Source organism: Chanodichthys erythropterus, chromosome 22 (assembly GCF_024489055.1).
Source record: "Chanodichthys erythropterus isolate Z2021 chromosome 22, ASM2448905v1, whole genome shotgun sequence".
Lineage (NCBI taxonomy): Eukaryota > Metazoa > Chordata > Actinopteri > Cypriniformes > Xenocyprididae > Chanodichthys > Chanodichthys erythropterus.
In genome coordinates this window covers 23,471,568-23,488,186 of record NC_090242.1, presented here as the reverse complement: position 1 = coordinate 23,488,186, position 16,619 = coordinate 23,471,568, and the positions used below count along the sequence as shown (strand labels likewise).

At 37.9% G+C, this 16,619-nt stretch overlaps 1 protein-coding gene across 14 annotated transcripts in view; it reads left to right on the top strand.

Annotated features, from left to right (window-relative positions):
• Positions 1–16,619, top strand: part of ncam1a (neural cell adhesion molecule 1a) — a 260,638-nt gene that overhangs the window by 76,831 nt on the left and 167,188 nt on the right. The gene's annotated exons all lie outside the window — the stretch shown is intronic.

Below are 16,619 nucleotides of genomic sequence, written 5' to 3'. Positions count from 1 at the left end.
CACTGTTTCATGAAGCTTCGAAGCTTTTGTTTCGAATCAGTGGTTCGAATCAAAGTCACGTGATTTCAAGGCTTCATTACGTGATAAGTGTTTCTAAATTTCAGTGGTTCACTACTGGGGGGGGTTCAGTTTGATACACGCTCTGAATCACTGATTCGACACAAAAGATTTGTAAACCTTTGAAGCTTCGTGAAGCATGAAGTGTTTTGAAATCACCCATCACTAGATATTGTTGAATAAAGTCATTATTTTGTTTTTTTCAAAAAGTATTCTTGCTTTATAACATTAAGGTTGATCCACTGTAGTCACATGAACTGTTTTAAATACGTCTTTAGTACCTTTCTGGGCATCTCAAAGTGTTCATTATCTTGTTGGCAATGTAGGCCTCACTGAGCCATCGGATTTTATCAAAAAATCTTAATTTGTGTTCTGAAGATGAACAAAGGTCTTACGGGTGTGGAATGACATGAGGGTGAGTCATTAATGACAGAAATTTCATTTTTGGGTGAACTAACCCTTTAACAACTAAATTTCTAAATTAAAGAAGTGCATAAGCAAAAAACTAAATGACTAGCTAGTCAGTCGAGCATTGTGACCCCTAAAGCTTTCCTTTCTACACCACTCCCTTTTTATATTGGTATGAACTGAAGTTTTCTGTATTTCAAATGCGAACATCACAGTAGTTATGGTCCTGTCCAACCTTTAAATCAGTAAACAACTGTTCAGCTGACTATAAAGATGAGTGTTTCATTTGTACATTAGATTTTGAGGTTATTCATGGCCAGACGTACTTCAGCATCTGGCTTTGTTTACTGCAGGTGCATCTGCATTCAGCATATCACTTAAAGTGGTGTTTCTTATTCATTTAAGCCCGTCAGTGGAGTAGTTGACCAGTAATATAAGACATGCCAGTGTTAATAAAGGTGCACGTTGGAGACACACTGTGGGAAGTTGTTTTGGTTGCTGACCGAGCGTTATAAACAGAGCAGATGGAGCGTATCTGTAAAGCAGAAGAATGTGCCATATCCACATTAGTAGATGTGTCTTCATTACAGTATTAAAACATTGAAACATCATTAAATAATTTAACCAAAACAGGTGAGGTTGAACAAGAGGTAATGATCATATCTGTTTCTGGTTGACCATTTCTCCAGACAGTTGCAAAATTTGTGACCCGTGCTGTCAAAATGGGTCAGAATGTGAAGAAAGAAAGACATGAGGGTGACCATTGGTCGGTTCTGTTTTTGTCACTTTGAGAGGCTGTATTTCAATCCGATCCATTAAAGCAAAACAAACAAGGGAGCAGACGGTAATGAGAAACAGAGAATAGAGACAAACACTCAGGACACATTTGTCTGTCCTTGATTGTAATCATGTCGTTCTCGAACAGTCTGTACCACTGAGAAAATGGCTGTTGAATTAAAATGTAACCTGGAGAGCAGGCTGTAACCCTGCGGTCAAAGTAAAGGAAACACATTAGTAAGGGTCTGTTGTCTTTCACTGATTCTAAACATAAAACATGTACTGGGAATTAGTATCCTGATGGTTTGCGTTGACATTTTGACTCTCAACTTTTGCGTTTAAGCATTATTTGGGGTCTAGCAGTTTCTGCTGAGCAGTACAAGCTGTATGGGATGCACTGCAATTGTACCTTATTAAAGTCATTGTAGGCAAGCAAAAAGGGCGTCTGGTTTTACCTTAGCAAATCTGTGAGTATTCTATTGGTCTGCAGATGCACAAATGATTTTAAGGACAAAAAGCCTTTAACAGATTTTATGGAGACACTGAATATTACTTAACTCACTCCCTTTTGACTTAACTAATTTCACACTCGGCTGCCTGAAGTAAGAAGATGGGATCTAATCTTTAGACTCAGCTGTTTGTATCAAAGACTGCCACTGTTAGAAACTCTTTTTTGTGAGAGTACTGTAAAATATGGAGTGGTGAGGCATCATGCATGAGTGAATATCCTTACCAAAAAGATCTGATTACAAAAGAGAAAATCACTGTTGGATACTGTGTATGTATTTTAATATGGTTTCTTTTTTTTTTTTTTTTTTTTTTAAATACTAACTGTTGTTTTTCATTTCTCTTGTCTTTGGTCATGTGCTTGCTGTCATCTGAACCTTTGTCTGCTTCACATGAAGGTAAGAATCCATTCCTCTTATATTGCAGTTTGGGATGCACAGTACACTGGTGCCATATCAGTATATTGTTTTGTTTTATTTTAATAAATATTTTTAAAATAATTATTGGAAGCAGATTGACATCCATCCATCCATCCATCCATCCATCCATCCATCCATCCATCCATCCATCCATCCATCCATCTATCTATCTATCTATCTATCTATCTATCTATCTATCTATCTATCTATCTATCTATCTATCTATCTATCTATCTATCTATCCAATTACTTCTTTTTTTAATTTTCTCAATATTTAGGCTAGTTTGAGTATGCTTTCTGTTATTTTTTTCGTAAAAAAAGAAAAAAGAAAGAAAAAAAAATCAGAACCTTTCCCCTCCCCGACCCATTACAGCCTCTCCACCCCCACCCCCCAAAAAACAAAAAAAATATTCCCCCATTGTGCATTCCTAATTGTGTACTATTCAGCTACAGGGTGGCAAAATGACAGTATTAAAGATATAATACTCTGTCAGTTTGAAGGACTAGAGCTCTTTTGATCATTAGAAGAAAATTTCCACAGAAATCCCACAGGAGCCTTTGATTTAAAGATCAGGTAGGTGTGAGGTATTGTTTGGGTTGGATTTTTCTTTTTATTCTTGAAGAAGTGCCAGGTAATGATAGAAGAATTGCTTTCTACAGCTCCCCTGGAGCTTGACAAGCTGTATATTGGGTGGGTGTTTGGTGTTCAAAACATCCATCACACATTATATGGTTCTTCTGGTAATAATATTCCTCTGTACTCTCTCCTGTGTCAGACATTGTTGTTTTAGTTTATCAGCACCATAAAATAGACCGAATAATTTTCTTTCTACATTGCATGCATTTGTGTGTGTGTAAATATATGCGTGTTTGAAATATTTCTGAGATGCTGATAGAACTGTTTTGTCCAAACATCAACTGCCGTGATCGGTTTTAATTGGGCCTGACATTCATGTCGGGAAAACAATTATAATAACAAATCAGCCTTTGCTTTCTTAGCTGTCTTGTTGTAATAGGATTGCAACAGTTTTGTATTATGAATTATGTCCAGTATGTAACAATACAATCAAGGATACTGAGTAATGACAATGCATATTTGTTGGTATAATTAACCTCTGTGTGACCTCTGTGAACCTTGTGTTTATGATGCCCTGAAGTAGATTTGGTTTTGTAAATATGAGTATTTAAAGGAATAGTTCGCACAAAAATGAAAATCACACTTCGCCGTGTATCCTTCCACTGTTTTTGTCCATTCAGTTAAAGTGAATGGGGTCTAAAACATTATCAGACCCCTTTGACTTTCATTGTATGAACTAAATTTCATCTAAATTTCTTTCAACTAAATCTTCTTTTGAGCGCAACAGAAGAAAGTCATACAAAAACTTGAGGGGGAGTAAATGATCTGAATTTAAATTTGTGGGTGAACTGTTCCTTTAACATGAGATATACATAACAGCTATATGGATGGATCTCATGCACACGCACACTCTAGGCCAAGACTTAGCGAAGCCACTCACGTCCCGCCGGCCAGTAGAGCAGAAAGCCGTTGGAGCTTATTTATTTATTTCCGCAGATTTTTAGTCTTGAAGATTTATGACAGAACATTTGCAACATTACTGAGGCTGTTTACACAGGCCAACGTAAGTGCTGAGAAGATGATATTAGTGATGAAAGGCCTAGAGTTTTCTCATTATAGCACCATGGTACAGGTCTGTGCTCGTGGGCAGCTCTCTGATGAGTCTGCCACCTACGACGTGCCTCTACAGGTGCCTGCTTTGGCTGCTGCTGTTCTGTGCTTCTGATGTTCTCGAAGTGTCAGTACGCAAGTACAGGTGTGGGTGTGATCACAAGTGTGTAACAAAGCAAATGTTACAAATTCACTCTCAAGGTCAGACAGACAGCATTCAGCGCAGTCGTTCCCGACATGCTTATCATTTACTTTAATGCTCACAATGCTTCTACAGGTGCCCTTATATCATAGCTGAACAGTTCTTTGAGTACATAGGGTCAGTATTTGGGATAACTGTATTTATGAAAGGGTATGACTCTTGACTACATGAGAACAGGAGCTATAAGTATTTTTAAGCCAAGTTAATGTCAAGTTTTTTTTTTTCCTGATTAATGACTGTAATCATTGGGTGCATCTCAATCAGCTTCCTAGGTGGTGAATCTGTATATAGTGTACACTATAATTCAGGCACTGATAAGGACAGTAAGGACCCTAGCTCACTTACTGGTATTTTTAAAAAACAGCAGAACTGATATCTTTCTGACATTCTTTTTTAATGTTATTTAAAGTAGATTGACAAATACTTACATAAATAAATGATAAATGTTAGCTAGATTATGTTCATTACCTGTCTAGCAATGAATGTTTCTGCAGCAATATAATTAAATAATGGTTTGTACTTTCCTTTAAGGGAACATAGTGCGCATTGATTCTCTCTGGTTTTCACAGTGCATTGTGGGAAATTTTTAGGACTTTTTATGGAAGCAAATGTTTGCACTGGTAGGATTTTGTGATTGAGACAGCCTTTAAAATATCTGACTCCCTTATCAGTGCCCTGACTACTGAACTAGGGAGCTGACTGAGACAAATTGCAAAATGTCACATGAACAGAGCAGTTTAATTCTTGTTTGCACCATCAGTTGATGATGGCTGCATCAAAGCTCCAACACAAAAGGTTAGTAAAGTATGTTAACATAAAGATATTGCAAAGATTTTTGGTACATATTATCTGTAAAGTGTCTAGCATTAATATATGAATTCACAATTATTCAGTTTTGTTGAGTGTGGTCATAGAATGAGTAAAGATATTGATGGCAACAATATATATATATATATATATATATATATATATATATATATATATATATATATATATATATATATATATATATATATATGATTATTTCAAAGGGCAACTAATGATATTGAACTAATGATATCATTTGGGTATTTTCATGTATTGGAAAATTTTGGGATTAAATGGGTTAAGATTTCATGCCATTTATGATGTCTACTGTACTCACAATGATATAGCTATGCTAGCTACCTGCTAACAAGGACAGCTAGGGTCGATTATCTTAGCTAACAACACAGTTGATCAACCCTTCCAGTGACTACAAAGCAGGTTTTAGCCGGCCTGGCAGACTCCAAAGTTGAATATTCATCAGAAAATTAGTTCTGTCAGGATCACTATTGTCAAAGATGACTGGCAGTTAGCATACAATTTGGATTGGTTCTGTTCTGGGCAAAAACAAAAACAGCAATAATCCCCCAAAACAAAACCATATGATGACAACCCCCCAACCACAAACCGACTGCAAAATCTGAATGAAAAAAGTATATTGGAAAGATGGAAAGACAACAGGACATAATGGAAAGGAGCAGCATATCCCTCTGAATAGCGAACTGGAGGTAGCATGCCCCTTACAGGAGGAGAATAGCAGTAAAGGGGTGCTCTTCTGTTACAAGCATCTGAGAAGAGCAGCATGCCCCTTTAAAAGCAGTTACCTGAATGAGCATAAGACAACAGCATGTGGTCAATACCCAAAAGCTTAAGGAGCAGGCTGGATAACCTTAAGAAACAGATGTCGTAAAAATCATGTTGTCAATAATCTGATAGCATTCATCAAAATAGTGCTTCCCACAGATTTGAAATACTTGTAGCTGTGTGGAAAATTCTTCTACCCACAGCACAAAAAAATGTTCAGAAGCTACAGTAGTTAACTTCAAATTAACGAATTAATGAAATTATATGAAATGAAATTAATATAAATGAATTGAATTTGACTCTTATTTTGAAATGTGTATGCTTACTATTGAGGGCTGCTTATTCAAGTTTAGATGATAATAGATGATAATAAGTTTAGATAATAATATATGTTCTTACAACCATTTACAATATTTTACAATACTATAAAGTAAACTTTTGCCAATATTGAACAGCATTAGTCATATCAGCATAAGCAATCACTTGGCATAAACGTGCACTATAGTATACAGTATACATTGATTGCAAACCACTTAGAAGCAGTCTGAGCGCTGCCTGAGTAGAACGTGCAACAGCGCCACATTTAACTTTGAAACGTACGGTGCATGCATGGAATTATAGCCTTTTGAACTTTAATCACATAAGGTATCGCGATCTATGTTTTCCCATCCACAAAATGTGGAAAGCACTGAAAGAGCTTAAAAAGGAAACTTAGCTTTGCATTGTGAAGACGTTGAGATTCATGTAGGGTGAAATACAGCCAGCTGTGATGTTGATTCTTTATCTCCTTCTTGATATCCTTCCCATTTGTGTGATGAGTGCAGATCTCATCTGAACATGTTTCAGGTCACTTCCAAATCGAGCAGTTTATAATGAATGCAGTGAATTAGTGTGTTTGTTCAAGAACTTGAACATGAAGTGAAATCCTTGTGAATTCGGTAAATTCCTGATTACACAACTCATAGTGGTCTCACCCACCGAATTCGCCATTTAATTATCTCCCGAGCAATGCGCTAAAGCTGCTGATAATACTGAATGGACCATATATATATACGAATGCGGTGATAGGCGTCTTATTCCTATAGGTCAGTGTGAGTCAGCTGAGTGTCAGCTGATGCAAGCTTGACTAATGTGACCTGCCAGAACTAACACTATACGCTTGATAGGGCATCCATTTATACCCCTCCAGGCTTTTGTAGGCTTTTAAAGAGTCTCCTGAGTAGGACAAGGGGAAGTTGATGATGGTTGTAGATATCAGGATACTGCAGGTCAGGAAAGCTATCTGTTCCTTTATCGATACATGTTAAAAGCACCCCGGGGGCCTTATAGGAATCTGTTATGTTTAATCTATTATAGTTTTGCTATGTATAGGTCTGCCAGTATGGTAATGTAAACAGAATGGGTCACGTAACATCCGGAGCTCTATATTTACAGTAAGGGCGTGTTCACACTTGGCATCTTTTTTGACAAGAAAAAAGTTAAAGGATTAGTTCACTTTCAAATGAAAATTTCCTGATAATTGACTCACCCCCACGTCATCCAAGATGTTCATGTCTTTCTTTCTTCAGTCGAAAAGAAATTAAGATTTTTGATGAAAACATTCCAGGATTTTTCCCCATATAGTGGACTTCAATGGAGCCCAAACAGTTGAAGGTCAAAATTACAGTTTTAGCGCAGCTTCAAAGTGTTCTACACGATCCCAGATGAGGAATAAGGGTCTTATCTAGAGAAACCATCGCTCATTTTCTAAAAAAAAATCATTAAAAACATTTTTAAAAAAAAGTTTTTAAAAAAAAGTTTTAACAATAAATGCTCATCTTGAACTAGCTCTCTTCTTTACTAGAATTCCGGCAGTGTAGACACTGCTAAGAGTATTACTGCCCTCCACAGGTTAAAGTTTGAACTAATTGTTATATACTTGCACTAGCATACTGTATATGACTAGTTCAAAATTTAACCTGTGGAGGGCAGTAATACACTTAGCAGTGTCTACATTGCTGGAATTCAAATAGAGAAGAAGAGAGCTAGTTCAAGATGAGCATTTATGGTTAAAACGTATACATTTATTTATTTTTTTTAGAAAATGAGCGATGGTTTCTCTAGATAAGACCATTATTTCTCGATTGCTGTAAACTGTAATTTTAGTGTTCATTTTCATTTTTCATTAATAACTGAATTGTTTGTGAACAGTATTTAGCACTCCAAGCAGACAACTGTCTCCGAATTTTTTCTAGGTTTTCCAATATAAAACTTTCCATTGCTCTAGCAGCTATAGGCCCCCCCTTTTGTTCGAGACAATGGGCTGCTCAGTGCGTGACACGGCTGGGCTTTGTCTTACTAGTATAAGTGCTCCCCATGAGCGGTCTCAGTCCATGAAGGGCTCCCGGCGCAGATGTTAGGAGTCTATTGTTGATCGTGATGTAGTGCTTGCTGAAGAGAGAGGTGAAGACCAGCACCAACCAGACGTGGAGAATGAGGGTGGGGGGCCTGCTGGGATGATAGAGACAGTATTACCTCATCCCAACGCTGACCTCAGGGCATGAAGACATGGCTGTTCAATCCACATAAATTAACACCCCTCCCCCACCCCACCCCCGCGTCCCTCTGTTCATCATAACACCCCAGGGGTTGCGGGTATGGAAAAATCCATTAGATGCTACAATGAGGAGGACTATAATAAAGACATCACTAATGTAATAATAAAAAGTGAAATGCCCTTTTTCTGTCTCCTACCTGTACCCTAGCAGCAGCACTTCTGTTTAATTACGTAGGTGCCAAGGCTTCTATAGTTATGCATATGTTGTTTTGCATTGTGAAATAATGATGTGGTCACATTAGCAAAATTTCATGCACAGAAAAGGTCTGTTGTCTGTAGCAATGTGTAGGGTGACCACCCGTCCTGAATTTTGCAGGACAGTCCCGAAATTGGGAGCTTTTTCCCGCATCCCGCAAGACTCAAGGGGTGTCCGACATTTCATTTATGTCTGGAATTTTTTTAATCTTTGAAATTATAATACCACAGTAAGAAATATAATAAAAACTGTGACTGGCATTTAAAAATCTATTTGGGCAGCCATCATATTCTAGCTGTGAAAATAACCAACCAATGCAATTGTAGAGAGGTTTTCCTGCTGATGATAACTGAGTGGACAGCGCAAAGGAATAGCTAAGTGCGGGCCTCATCAAAGTCGGTAAACACAGCTACACCAGCAAGGGTTTCATCTCACATACTGGATAAGAACCTCAAGAGCTGCTCAAAGCTGCCCAATTTGATGATTTAAAGCATGTAATCATCCATCTTGATGTTAAATATTTCCAATGAACATGCGGCAATCACGTGGATGCTCAAGCACCACCCAAATGGTCGAAAAACACAAGATATTCTCCACTCATTTTAACCAATAAAAAAAAAATTGATTGCGACTTTCAGACCCGACTTTCTTCTCACATTAATAGTTCATTTAATGCGGGTTCTATGGCGTTATTATAGTGAAAAATGTGGAGAGCGCATTATTGTATCGCGAGCAGGAATCTCTCTGCTGAGTGAAATATCTAAGCCGCTCTTGCTTAGATATCACATGTGCGTGCTCAAAGTCCTCCTGCATGTGCAGCCGTGAATCTAGAATTTTCTTCTTTCCAGGATTTAATTTTGCCATTAGCACAACATTATAGTGTGGGCACCCACCGGCAGAAACATTAATCGGTGCATATGCCAAGTTTGCCAACAAATGTAAATCAATATTTACATAGCGTAATAATTGTAAATTTATCTGTCTTGCGTGTCCCGCATTGTCCCGCAATATCATATCTACTGTCCTGCAACAGATCAGTAGCCAGGTGGTCACCCTAGCAGTGTGTGAAACTCAGAATTCCCTTTCAAACCAAGCAGATTTCAATGCAGCAAATTTGCACAAGCAGCTAAACCCTATTCAAATCCCTCACGTGAAATTCACAATTGTGTGTAATCCTATTGAAATGACTGGGTTTGATTGAGCTGTGAAAATTTGCCAAACAACTTTAAATGTGACCAAACCTTAAATCAAGTCAATCAATTATTGCCTTACACATTGCATTTTCAGCATTACCTCTAGGGGAGCCTTAGGTAAGCCCCTTTTCCAGTGAAATTACCTGGAACAATTTGTCCCAGGAACTATTTTTCCCCAGACCTGCTGCTGTCTGCGTTTCCATCGCCGCCTAAAGTACCGTGACATAGGACTGCTCATGACTTTCCAGTTCTCGTTGGATTTTGTCCTCCACATTTGTCCACACACATTTGTCCTCCACGAGGTTCAGGCTTAATAAAGCCTGAACTTCGTCGGTCCATTGGTTGTATTTTTTAAATTCCATTGTTGACTCGAATAGCAAACAACTCTTACTGCAATAGACTTTAAAAAATGGTGGTTGAAATAAACCAATCAAAATGCAGCGTGAACTCAACCAATAAGCATTTTCAGCGCCCAAGTCCCACCCCCGAAAGTTCCTGCACTTTGAAAAAGTACAACCTCGTGACCAGGGACTTTCTGAGGTGGAATTTTTTACCTAGAACTTCATTTTGACCCTCGTCACTGAGGTTGAAACACACCGAGTACCATCCCAAAGTCCCTAGTTCCTGGGGAAAGTTCCTGCAGTGGAAACGTGGCTATAGTGTAAATTTCAGTTTGAGAAACTGCTGAAAAAGATTCAGAAACCAACTTTTGGTTTATAATCTCAGAATCACTAATTTAAACAATCTTATAAACTTAACTAAAAACAATCAGTGACAAACAAACTCAATGACATTAAAGATGTCAGCTGTCATGTACAGAGAATTACGGAAAGCCTGAAGAGATAAACATTTTTGTTTTGAAGCTGAAACAGTGTTTGAGGCTGAAACAATGGGAACATTTTAGTGTTGTCTTCAATTATAGTTTTTCTTCGTAAAAATTAAACATTGCAGATACACTTCAACATTTATTTCTAAATATAAAATATCCCAATATTTACTCAAAAGAGAAAACTATGGATCTTCGAACTGTGCCTGACTGCCACTGTAGAAGTGCCTATGTGGCCTAGCATTCACATCTGCATTTGTGTACTTGTATAGGGTATGTTTCTGGAGTAAACAACATGTGGAACAGGCATATGAATACGTTTAAAGACCAAATCGCATCATCAGTGTAATGACGGGGCACACAAGTGCTCCCCAGATACTGCTGCCTGGGTAATAACAGCACACCCATCTGAGTCTGTCATTTAGGGTTGGGCAACAGAAGTACATACTTGATATTCAGAGCACAAGTGGCTAGTTGCCTGTGATCGCCTTTGACTGAACAATTTTTACCGCTACAACTGTCGATTGTCATTATGGGTGGGGTGTCGTGGGATGCATCGTAAGCACCTTGTCAAAAACTATTATGTTCATGAAATAAGTTACAACTCCAGGTGGCCTGGACTTTTTATTAAGTTTATAAATGTGTTAATGAGACTTCCATGAAGAAATATTCTTTTATTAATTTAAGGTTAATAGACTTAATTAACCTCCAAACCCCTGAAACTGATGTCTTTTTAATGCATGAAGGCACCAGCTTTTAGCATCCCGGATATATTGAAGGCCCTTAAGTGAGAGGAAGATGTTTTGTGGAGAGTAAAATGGAAAAATCAGTTTTTTAGGATGGATGTAACATACAGCAGAGATGGTGTGATAATACAACAGAGATAGAGCGGAACAGAATAGAATATCCATCCATCCATCCATCCAGCGGGGGTGAAATGCTCCTCTTTAGAATTTATTTCTCTAGTGAAGTATTATGCTGTGGACAGTAAATGACTTGCCTGAAGTAAATATGCTACTTGAGATATTATTCTCAACCTGTTGTACTGATGTCTTTCTGCAGTTGAAAGATGATTGAGAGATTACATGCATATCTAGATCACCTGTTGTCCTTTTTCTGCGCTTTTTCCTGTTCTGGCAGTTAGCAAACAGCGTTGCATTACCACGCCTGTGACTTACTGTATTAGTCAACTAACTGCATGAACTATGCATGAACTAACAATCTATCTTGCAATTCTGCATTCTGTTTGCCACCTCAGTTGGAATTTAAAAGGCATTCTTAATTCAATTCTGAATGGTGAACAACTAGTAACAAGTAGGTTCTCGCTCCTGTACTGCAGTCATATATAAAGAGTCTTGTGCCACAGACAGTTGGAGGGCTTCCGGACATGGCTGCCTGTCTGAACAGTCGTCAGTCCTCCATGATGGATCATCTAGTAGACTTGAGTCTGGAATGTGCCCCAGATTAATGGCCGACTAAGTTTAGCGTGAACAAATGGAGGAGGTTGCACAGTGTGAACTAGAAGTCACTTACACTTACACTTCCTCACCTCCCAGACACAACACTGCCCTGTCATGGCATCCAAATTCACCACATGGTCCAAATATTGCCACTCTCTTGTTTGGTGTCGAACTCTGAGCAGCAGATTAAATTGTAAGCTTAGTGGAATCTTGCAGCATTTGAGTGGCCGCCACAGCCTCTTAATAGCCTGACGGTCTAATCTTTCCTTTAAAGCCGTCTCAGAGGAGACAGGAAGTTCGTTTGTCAGGTTATAAATGAAAACCCAAGCACACTGGATTCATTTCCAGCACCAAGGCCAAGTTCCCTCCCTTTCCCCCCCTCCTGCTGCCTGTGGCCATGGAGAGAAAGAAAGTATTTGTAAAAGTCTCCAAGCAGCTTTGATGGGCACAGTGGCGGCACAGCGGAAAGAGAGAGAGAGAGATGAGCTGACATGTCTGTCTTTCTCTCGGGAGCTTTCTGGAGGGCTGTTGAATGGCCACACTGGTCCCATCTCTCATTGCGTAGGAGAGGTTTCAAGCGAAGAAAAAATGGGGTGAAGTAAATTTGTCCTCGCTAGTACTGTCATGTTCTCCCTTGGCCTGACACCTTGAAGTTCTGAATAGGATGGTGCATAAAAAAACAGAACAAGTGCAGCAAAAAAAACCAAACAAACAAAAAAAAAACAGCATTGTCGGAGAGTGGGCGATCCCATCAGCCACATGATGTGATGTGATTTATTGCTGTCACTGTGAGGACTCATGCAGCTTTGTTTATGCATGTTATAAGTCATTTTAAATTAAATAAAAGGGATAGTTCACACAAAAAATGAAAATTCTGTCATCATTTACTCTCCCTCATGTCGTTCTAAATTTCTATGACTTTCTAGAACACAAAACAAGATTGTAGCACTCTTTCCATTAAGATGAATAGAAACTGGAGCTTTCAAGCTTCAAGAAGTACTCCAAAAATATTTAAATGTATTTTTTTATAATCTATGTATATCAGATTTAAGTGAATTTTAAATGGATTCATCTTTATCTGGTGTACATATGTCATAATAAATGTTAAATATTTAAAGGTACACTATCTAATTTTTTTGTTCAGAATGAACAAAATTTTAATAATCAGTCCGTACATCATCAATACTTCCTCCAAATGTGTTTTTGTCTCACCCTAATGCACTATGGTAAGCCTTTCAGTAAGCCTATAAGTGTTTATATTTTAGACCTGTTGGGATAGATTTCACGGGAAATTGCATATATGCGTCACTTGGCCATGCGTGTCTCCTTATATGCGTAAACAGAGAAAAGTTGCTCTGGCTGCTTTGATGTGTGTATGGTGTGGGAGTGGCATAGGTTAGTTGTCACAGCGAGCAAAAAAGGTTGACATGGAGCATGCTAAATCTTGAACCTCCAGGGAATCACCCATTAAAAAAATAAATAAATAAATAAAATACACCAAACAGAGGAGAGTCTGCTGGCATAAAGAGAATGTGACAGAGCTCGTAATAAAACAAGAATCAACATTGACTTGGCTTTTCAGAGATGACAAGAACAGGGATTTGAAATGTTGTCATGGATATGGTGTTTTTATTACTCAACAGGTGAGTAAGATATTATATTAAACAGATACATTTCCATATGTAGCTCTCTAACAGATTTCATTGTGAAGCATTATCTATTGTGAAGGGTCATTTCATTATGGGTTGTTGTAGTGCTGTGGTGGAATTTATATTCAAGGAAGTCTATTAATGGGTATAGTTACAGTAACATCTTCAGAGATCCTTTCAATCTAAGAGATACTTTATATTCCAACAAAGAGAACCTTTATATCTCATAAGCCTAGTAGTGAATGTTTTATGAGTAGTAGGATACCAGTATTCACCTGTACAGTCATGCACAGACGAAGCGTAACCAAAACAATTTTCTTCTGCAAAATTCATGCAGTTTTGTTTTTTTAACCACTAGAGGACCAAAAAGTTACATAGTGTAACTTTAATTAAAATGTATTAAAAAGTTTTGTGTTAGAAACAGGCCAGATTAATTGTCATTGAACTTAATTCATGAACAAATCATTCAAATGGGTTTTGTGAACTAGATCAACTGATCCAAACAATTATGATACAATTTATTAAAAGTATCAATGTTTAAATTTGTATTTGTTTTTCACACACAGCTGTTGTATGGCTTCAAAAGATTTGCAATATTGCACAAAAGCCATACAGAATACTTATATGGTCCCCCCCCCCCCCCCCACACACACACACACACACACACACACACTTTTTGGCCATTTTAAAGTCCCATTGCATTTTCACTTTCATTATTTTGAACATTATTTAAAACAACTTGAGAGTGGGTAGGCGATGACAGAACTATTCCTTTAAGCTACGACCCATTTCTATAGGCATAGCTTCCACTTCCCACCAAAGCTTTTATTCAGCTTTTTTACATTATTTTAAAGCCTCATTGAACTTAAAACACTCTCAGTTTTCAACACACCTCAATAGCAGGGTAGAAAAATGAAGGCTGTCCCTCCCCCCGTGAGGTGGGAAGGTGTTGAGAGGGACGATGAATGTATGGGAAAAGTCTTAACCTTGTTAGTGTAAGGATAAAAGAAGCTGGAGTGGGAACTGGCGCTACACTCTTTCACAGGCCTCTCTGTTGATTCTTGACCCGCTGCCTCCTCACTCAGTTTGGCAGGCATGTTAGTCCCTCACCACTCTCTGTGTAAGCGTGAGGGGTAAATCATCTTGTCAACATCGTCTCGTCTCCCTATGATAAGTTCACAGGTTCACATTAAGTGCTGTCATTTCCCTGGGCAAGGCATGATTATTATTTCGGCTAGCGTTGTTGTTCCTCAAAACAACTGGGTCTCATTCACTAATATGTATGTGTATTTACAGTATATGAGCAATATCACACGAGTAGCTGTGTGATATGGCTGTATATTAGCAAGGCTGTGATTCGACCGTAGCTAATCACAGTGTGCTGATATACAGCCATATCGCACAGCTACTCATGTAATATTGCGTTTATACAACAGTTCAATGGCACAAGTGTTTAAAGAATGGAGTGTCTTTAAAATCCCTCTTTTGTGCTGAGCTACTTCCTTCTGTCCATGGATTCAAATCTTAAAGGTGCCCTAGATTCAAAAATTGAATTTACCTCGGCATAGTTAAATAACAAGAGTTCAGTACATGGAAATGACATACAGTGAGTCTTAAACTCCATTGTTTCCTCCTTCTTATGTAAATCTCATTTGTTTAAAAGACCTCCGAAGAACAGGCGAATCTCAACATAACACAGACTGTTACGTAACAGTCGGGGTGTACACCCCCAATATTTGCATATGCCAGCCCATGTTCCCAACATTATGAAAGCCATTACACAAGGGCAGAACATCTGGAGCTGTGCAAAGCTGAATCACCAGACTAGGTAAGCAAGCAAGAACAACAGCGAAAAATGGCAGATGGAGCAATAATAACTGACATGATTCATGATAACATGATATTTTTAGTGATATTTGTAAATTGTCTTTCTAAATGTTTCGTTAGCATGTTGCTAATGTACTGTTAAATGTGGTTAAAGTTACCATCGTTTCTTACTGTTTTCACAGAGACAAGACTGATGTTATTTTCATTTTTAAACACTTGCAGTCTGTATAATTCATAAACAACTTCATTCTTTATAAATCTCTCCAACAGTGTAGCATTAGCCATTAGCCACAGAGCATAGCCTCAAACTCATTCAGAATCAATGTAAACATCAAAATAAACACTGTACTTACGCGATTAGACATGCTGCATGACGAACACTTTGTAAAGATCCATTTTGAGGGTTATATTAGCTGTTTGAACTTTTTTATGTTAAGGCAAGCGCGAGCTCTTGGGGCGTGGAGCACCAGATTTAAAGGGCCACACACCCTGAATCGGCTCATTTCTAATTATGCCCCAAAATAGGCAGTTAAAAAATGAATTAAAAAAAAATCTATGGGGTATTTTGAGCTGAAACTTCAAAGACACATTCAGGGGACACCTTAAGGCATCTTTACACAGAAAAAGCGGCACAGAAACCAACTCTGAAGCGGCATAAAATCACAAAAATGTGTATTTACACAGACTGTTTAATGCTCCTCTGAAACGGCATAAATGCATTTACACAGGAATTAAAATCGCGGGAAACAATGCTTTGAACATAAGTATTTCAAAACTAACAGTTTTAACAAAATTATTTTAAAAATAATTAAATAATAAACAATGAAATATAACTTGAAATAAAAAATACGAAAATTTAAAGTAGTAAACTTAACTTAGTAAATAGTAAATGTGCTATATCTCGCTTTGATGTTTGTCATAATAAAAATTGAACGATGCAAGAAAAAATTATTCATTATTATACTGGGTAGTTTACAACAGGATTAAAAGAGGTCGAACATTTTTTTTTTTTTCCAAAGAGACAGAAACAACAAATGATGCTAGCTTTTGCGTATATCAGGCAGCAGTAGATCACCAGACAGACCGTCGTGTGTGGGTGAAATATCGTCCTCAAGGAGATGATTTTTGGAATATAATATAACAGTACACAATCAAAGTGACGCCGATTGTGTTAAGCATTTACCTTATCTGAGAGAAATGTAGCAGC